Consider the following 7,058-nt stretch of genomic DNA (forward strand, 5'->3'; position numbering starts at 1 on the left):
CCAGTATAATACATTAGCAGTCATTGTGGCAGGCTGTACAGACCGGTACATGGGTATCAGGTCTATCTGCATTTGGGGGGGTGGCTTTTACCCACAGTTGTGCACACATACTCATAATGTCAGTAATATAGCTAGTATCACATTAGCTACTGTACATATGGATATATATGCACATATTACCTTGTAACACTGCAACATTTGGCATTGTTGACAATACCTCTCCCTCTCCTTTTCATAGGTCCATCAGGTGTGGCAGGAGTGCATGGTCCTGTACCTGGTAAGTGTGATACTGTTGTTTTACAGAATATATATACCCTGTGAAAGTTAAGGGTTGCCATTTTGCCTTATGCACAACTGCTGTGCTTAGCCAGAATCGAATAGTTGTATGTTCAGTTCCAGAACAGTTAACTGCAGTGCATAGCCTATGGAATGACAGGTGTGCATCTGTACAAACATTAACCTGTGTACACTTATAGTTATGAGCAACTACACAGCCTGCTAAACATCAGGTAATTACTCCAAGATGCCCGTTCAAACACAATAGGGAGATGGGACATACTTGAGGCAGTGATAGTGCAACTGACACATCATTCTCAAGATAGGTATACTGGGTTTTATGTGTAGTTCTATCACATACACTGTCATATTGCATACCTCACAGGTATAGTGTACTGGCAACATTACCTGGATATAGGTGACATGCATGTTATACAGGGCCTGAGTTGTATGTGTATGTTGTGCCTATGTGTTTTGTGCATGGGATCAGAGATGAGAAGATGAGGGACATGTAATGCAGTTGTGGATCCTCATCTTTATGAGTCTGTGTGGATTAGCATACATAATAGTGCAGGTGGTAATGTACTGCTTTTGTCTTGCTTCTCACAGGGGAAAAGGGGAGTTGGAGTATGTCCCCCTCACAACCTGATGTTAGTGTCTTATCAGACTGTGATGATAATGGTGGCCATAGTGAGACACAGATGGGGTTGTCTGTGACTGAATCTGTCCCAATGGTTGACATCCCTCTTCTGCTCAGTTGTCCCAGCACGCAGTCAGTATGCCCGCACATACCCAGTCACCAGAGGCTGCAGATATTGGACAGTCAGATGGTGGCAACATGGTACGTGACAGTGTGAGAACTATGGCGTCAGTGAGTGTAGACACTGGCCATAGTCAGAGAACTGGAGAGGTCCCACACAGGCAGATTAACAGGGGTGCTGAAAGGAGGACTGTTGCCCATTCACCTCCTGTTGCAGGTGTCACATTATGGGTCACCCACCACATTTTCAGGCTGTCATGGAGACCAATGTACATTCTGAACACAACACAAGACAGATGCTTAGGGTTATGGATGCAGCACAGTCTGACATCCGTTACTGCACCCACCACATTGGTGACACCCTGAATCATTTCACTGATGTAGTGAACAGATGGTGGGATGAGACAGCGTCTGCCTTTGAGCACACATTGTCTGTGCTGGAACATCTGGCTGGAGTTGGGCATTGGGCACTTGGATTTAGGCCAGCAACATCATCTGCTGAGAGTCCATGTGGCCATGTACACCCATACTCCCATAGTGGCAGTACCTCCAGAGCTACAGAGGGAAGTGTAATGCCCACACCATGATGTGGCAGCCCATGGGCACCTGGTCCTGGGTGATCCTGGACATAGGCCTAGCAGATAGCAGTCACCATCAGGTTCTAGTACATCATCTGACCTTGGGCATGGTGGTTCCTGTGTTACTCCTGGTGAAGCCAGTTCCCATGTTCATGGCAGGAAACAGTGAACTGTCCACTCTACCATGTATGGTCCACAGCTGTCCACTGTACACACATGTAGGGCTAGCATTGGGCTTGGCTGTGTACACACACAATCCGGCACCACTGTCACATGCAGGTCACCAACAGACACACACTGCACCTCTCCATGGCCCATCTGACCAGCACCCCTTCCTGACTCACACACATGCTGTCAACTGTTTGACACAGCCTAGGCCTCTGGCACCCCCACACCACCCCCTGTGCATGTGATGATACCTGTGCTAAAGCCCTACCATCTGTTCCATTGATGCAGAGATCTGCATATATGTGTCTGATGTACAGGGTGACTATATAACTTTACATGTGTTTGTGTACTGCAGTAGTGTTATGCCATGTAGGTTGTTGTGGGCCACAGCTAGTACTATATGCTGGCATGTGTCAAGACTACACATCAAACATTGTGTAACCTTGCTGCCTGATGGTACACTGGTGGTAGCGTTACAGAATGACAGGTGTGTCAATGATCTGAGTATGTTTTTCTCCCAGGAGTCTGAGCGGTTCAAGTATGGACACCTGGCGGCAATACAGCGGCAATGGATGGCAAGGCAGCACAGCAGAGATGTGATGTCAGCAAGGTATGCTAGTGTACGTCCACAGCTCTCTAGCTGCATATGTGTAGGACAGTGTGTTAGGAACAATGGGGACAGTCAACGTCATCATGCATTCGTACCCTGTGACATACTCTACTACCTTTGATACATGTCACCTGGGTATTCTGCACGTACAACTCTATATGGTGGTGGACATCGATTATGCTTCTGTAGAGGAGGACAGTTTAGGGCCAGCAACTAGTTATAGTGCCATAAAATGCTTAACCATCTAGTAGTACACACTATAGCTTGCAGTACTTATCGCATGCACCATGCTGTTTATCTGATATTACACTGTCAGCCAGCACTCTTAAGGTGGATGACATCATCAGGCCTTGTAAAGGATGCCAATGTGGAGGACAGCAGCTAGTCACTGGGCATAAAATGCATAACTATTGCACAGAGATAGCCCATACAAGCTTGTCTGAAGTGCTGTATGGGGATATCTATCTATAACCATCTACCAATCTATTTATTATATATCTATCTCTCTAGCTACACACACACACACACACACACACACACACACACACACACACACACACACACACACACACACACACTTGGATGGGTTTACTATCACATGTTCGACAGTACAGTGTTCGAGTGGACAGATATCTGAACATAATGTTTGGAAATCAAAACACCAAACACTGTAAATGCCGAACGGAGCATTTCAATGAAGTTGAATGTCGAATATGTCGACTACACTGAAATGCTCAAATCTGCTCAACATTCTACAACAGTTTTTGCAGGGGGGGTAAGCTCCCCTGCACCCCCCACACCCCACTACTTATATATACAAACTCTGAGAACAAACTACACTGAGAGCTGAGGAAAGGGTGCATTTTCTGACCCGCACTATAGTGCGATCTGCACTACATTGTTGAACCTTGCTATAGCGAATGTTCGCTATTCTCACATTTGATAATGCAGTAATCGCAATTCCGGTTCTGCTACCTGAGTTTCGCAGATTGGTTGATTGCACATAGTGTGATCGACAGTGTGATAGTAAACCATTGGATGATGTGAGATTAGAACTCCTACCTATCTAGTATTACACAATACAGCTCACAGTACCTATCACATGTGCAACAGGTTATGTCTGCTGTATATGTTGATGCAGGCAAAGTACTTGTGGAATACGTAAAGTGGCCTTGTGTTAGACAGCATGTCTGGCCTGCAGAATGACACTGCTTGGTATTGTCATAGTATCTAGTGTCCTAGGGATGGGATACCTGGTAATATCCCTGCTATGTGTGTATGCTTACCAGTCTGGCCATATGTGGGTGTTTGCAGTTAGATAGGCGGACATGTGGCCACTGACAATATGGCTTGTCCAAGGCCTGCGTTGCACCCATTGTACTTTACACCACTTGCATACCTATGCCTGTCTACAGGGCAACAGTCCGCAGATACAGATGTCTGTGGGTGTGTGGATTGTGTGCTGTTGCAGCCTTGGTCTGGTGCCATTGGACAGCTGTTGTGATGTGTATGGGCAGATAACTCCAGAATTCCAGGGTATGAGGTGACATTCGTACATCTCCATCCATATCTATATAAATGTGTATAATAGGGATGTGTCCTTAAATGTTGTTGTGTGTGTAAGTAATGTAAATGTGTTATGTAGATGTATATGGGGAGTCTACATACCATTGTACTTTACAGTATATATATATATATATATATATATATATATATATATATATATATATATGTGCCACATACTGATAAACACTATTCAATTGGGAGGGGGATAGGGAGAGACAAATATGTATACATAGCTGTATGTCTGTACAGACATATTTCCACATAGCAGGTCTTTGGGTGGTAGAGGCAACAGACTTGGGCTCAAGTTAGTTAAGTGTAGGAGCTTGCCCAGTATGATTGTCAGTACTTACAAGATGACTCCAGGCCAGAGCTACCTGTACTCCAGTCTGGGATTATTGTGAGCTGCAGGCCATTGGTTGCTGTATCTGTTACCACTGTACTGCAGTTCCCTGATATTGTGCAAGTCATTCTCCAGCTGTTTTCTGACCTTAATACGTGACTCATTCTTCAGAAGTGTACAGAGCTTCACAGACTATCCAGATGTTTGCCTCATATTTTTGGCCCATTTCACATAAGAGTGTGGTTTTCTGGCAAATTAGTGGCAAATCAGTGAAGACTGAAGTAAGTAAATACTGACAGACATTTGAGTTTCAGTCTGTATCCACATCAAAAGAGTCCTGCTACTCCAGGACCTGTTATTCTATTGACATTCTAAGTTTGTAGGAGCAAATATTTACAACCTGTTGCAGCCTGCTGTTATACTAGCCACCTGCTAGGTTACTCAGAGCATGCATAATGTCTGTCTGTAGGTATGGCCCTTTGTGCCCCCATTCACTCTGGCTTTGTCCAGTTTTCTTGCAGTAACAGATTGAGGGGTTATGACAGTCTATGGGACTACCACCATATGAGTACCTCACATGTGAAAGATGTTGGATGCTGCCAGATTCAAACCAACTGCACCATCACATATGCAACTGTCCCTGTCCCAGTGAGCCAAACTAGCCACTAGACATAGAGTTTTCATTCCTGACACTATCAACAAGTTACAGGAATTGTCTGGTCTGCTGATATATCATTTCAGATTTACTGTTACAGCAGTTGCATGGGAACACTGATGTGTTTGGCTTGGGGGACAACCAGCCTATGCTCTGCTGGCATAGACAGTCATGTGACTGTCCTGTGACCCCACCATTTGGCATCTCCCTGGAATACTGTCATGGAGTTTCCAGCCATGTGGCCTAGTGGCTATTATGGGGCACATACTAGTGAACCGAGTACTTGTCCTAGGTGGCTGTTAGATCTGTACAATAGCCCAGTATCCCACTATAGATCTCTGCAAGTACCCAGTAACACAATATATATAGCCCACTATATTCCCCTTGCATACATGTGGCAGGTCCATACATATGCTACCACATTATATTACCCCTTACAAGTGGTGTACAAGAGTGACTTACCTTGTGAATGCAACAGTTGACAGACCTGTAGTTCAGGGCTGACTCTCATGTATGCAGTCCACAGCCAGTATATGGTGAAGTGCAGGTTGTGTGGTCAGCTGGCATCATTTTTACTAACATGTATGTGAGTCAGAGTAAGGTGTCAGTCCCTAGGGCTATACGTTGTCAGTGCATGTGATATGTGTTGTATCTTGGCCAAGGCCAGAGCATATTGGGCACACCTACATCTGCCTACCAGGACAGCCTCAGGGACTATCTCCTCCAAGTCCCCCTGTGGGTCCACCTGTGGGGACCTAGGCACTGGTGGAGGGCTGTGTATTTCTTCCTTTTGCTGATCCTGCTGTAGCTGTTTCCACAGGATCATATTGTGCAGCATGGCACACACTGTGAACATCTGTGCACATGTGGCTGGAGAGTACTGCAAGGCTCCACCAGATATATCGAGGCACCAGCACCATGACTTCAACAGCCCAAACACACAGTTTATGATGTTCCTGGTTTGTGCATGTGCCTCATTATGGTTTTCTTCAGTGGGTGGGTGTGCATTTATGATGGGTGTTATCATCCACAGTTCCAGTGCGTAGCCAGCATTCACAAGTAAATGGCCATGTGGGATGTACCTGCTAGCAAACATCTGGTACAGCTGTGATGCGTGCCAGATATGGGAGTCATGATAACTGCCAGGGCTGCCAGTACACACACTGATGATAATGCCCTGGGCATTGCACATGACCTGGCAGTTGATAGAGTGGTACCCCTTGTGGTCAATGTAGATTCTACCCTCTTCACTGAGTGGTGCCTTGATGTGTACATGAGTGCAATCTATGGCACTCAGTACCTCAGGGTAGTGTGCTACATGGTAGAAGAGTCACATACTGCTGGCCCTCTCCATAGGGGTGTGGGGAAGATAAATGTGCTCACTGGCATGTGGTAGCATGACATCCAGGAACTGCTGGAGTACACTGGAAGCAGATGCCTGTGAGACCCCCATCATGTCCTCAGTTGGTCTTTGGAAAGTACCTGTAGCTAGTATCTTAAGGGCTACACATACCTTTGTTCCCACTGGGATGGGTTCCCCTCTGTTGGCTCTGGGTCAGAGTTGAGGGCAGCAGAGGTCAGTGAGTTGTTGTAGTATGTCCCTGTTCACCCTGTAGTACTCTACAATCGCCAGCTCATGTAGCTCCTGGTAGGTTACACTGGGCCTGAACACTCTTCTCCTTCTCAGTCTAGGCCTATGGTCAGCATCAGCAGCAGCTGCATTGACCTCAGCATCTAGCGCATACATATGTAGCAGACCTGCAGCAGCCCCTAGCATTCTCTAGGTTAAAATTCCCAAGTCTGTACTCCAATGCTGCAGAGTGTGGGGAAAATCAGATTGTAGGGTGTATGCATACTTTATAGTGCTCTGCTGTTGGTGTAGCATGTGTGATTGGCTACCTATGATGCATTCCACCTGCCAAGTACATCATGAAGGGGTTTAATGGCCCTAATTTCAATGAAACAGGGCTCATCAGTAATTAATATATCATTGGCTTTCTCAGCCAATTTCTTTTTTTGAGAGCCTTCCTTGCTGAGCACTGCAGAGCACTGTGCAAACCTGTGCTGCACAGGTAAACAATGCTCAACAGCAGTAGACAGACCCC

The sequence above is a fragment of the Protopterus annectens genome, chromosome 5.part0, assembly GCF_019279795.1.
Source record: "Protopterus annectens isolate FY-2018-M chromosome 5.part0, PAN1.0, whole genome shotgun sequence".
Classification (NCBI taxonomy): domain Eukaryota; kingdom Metazoa; phylum Chordata; order Ceratodontiformes; family Protopteridae; genus Protopterus; species Protopterus annectens.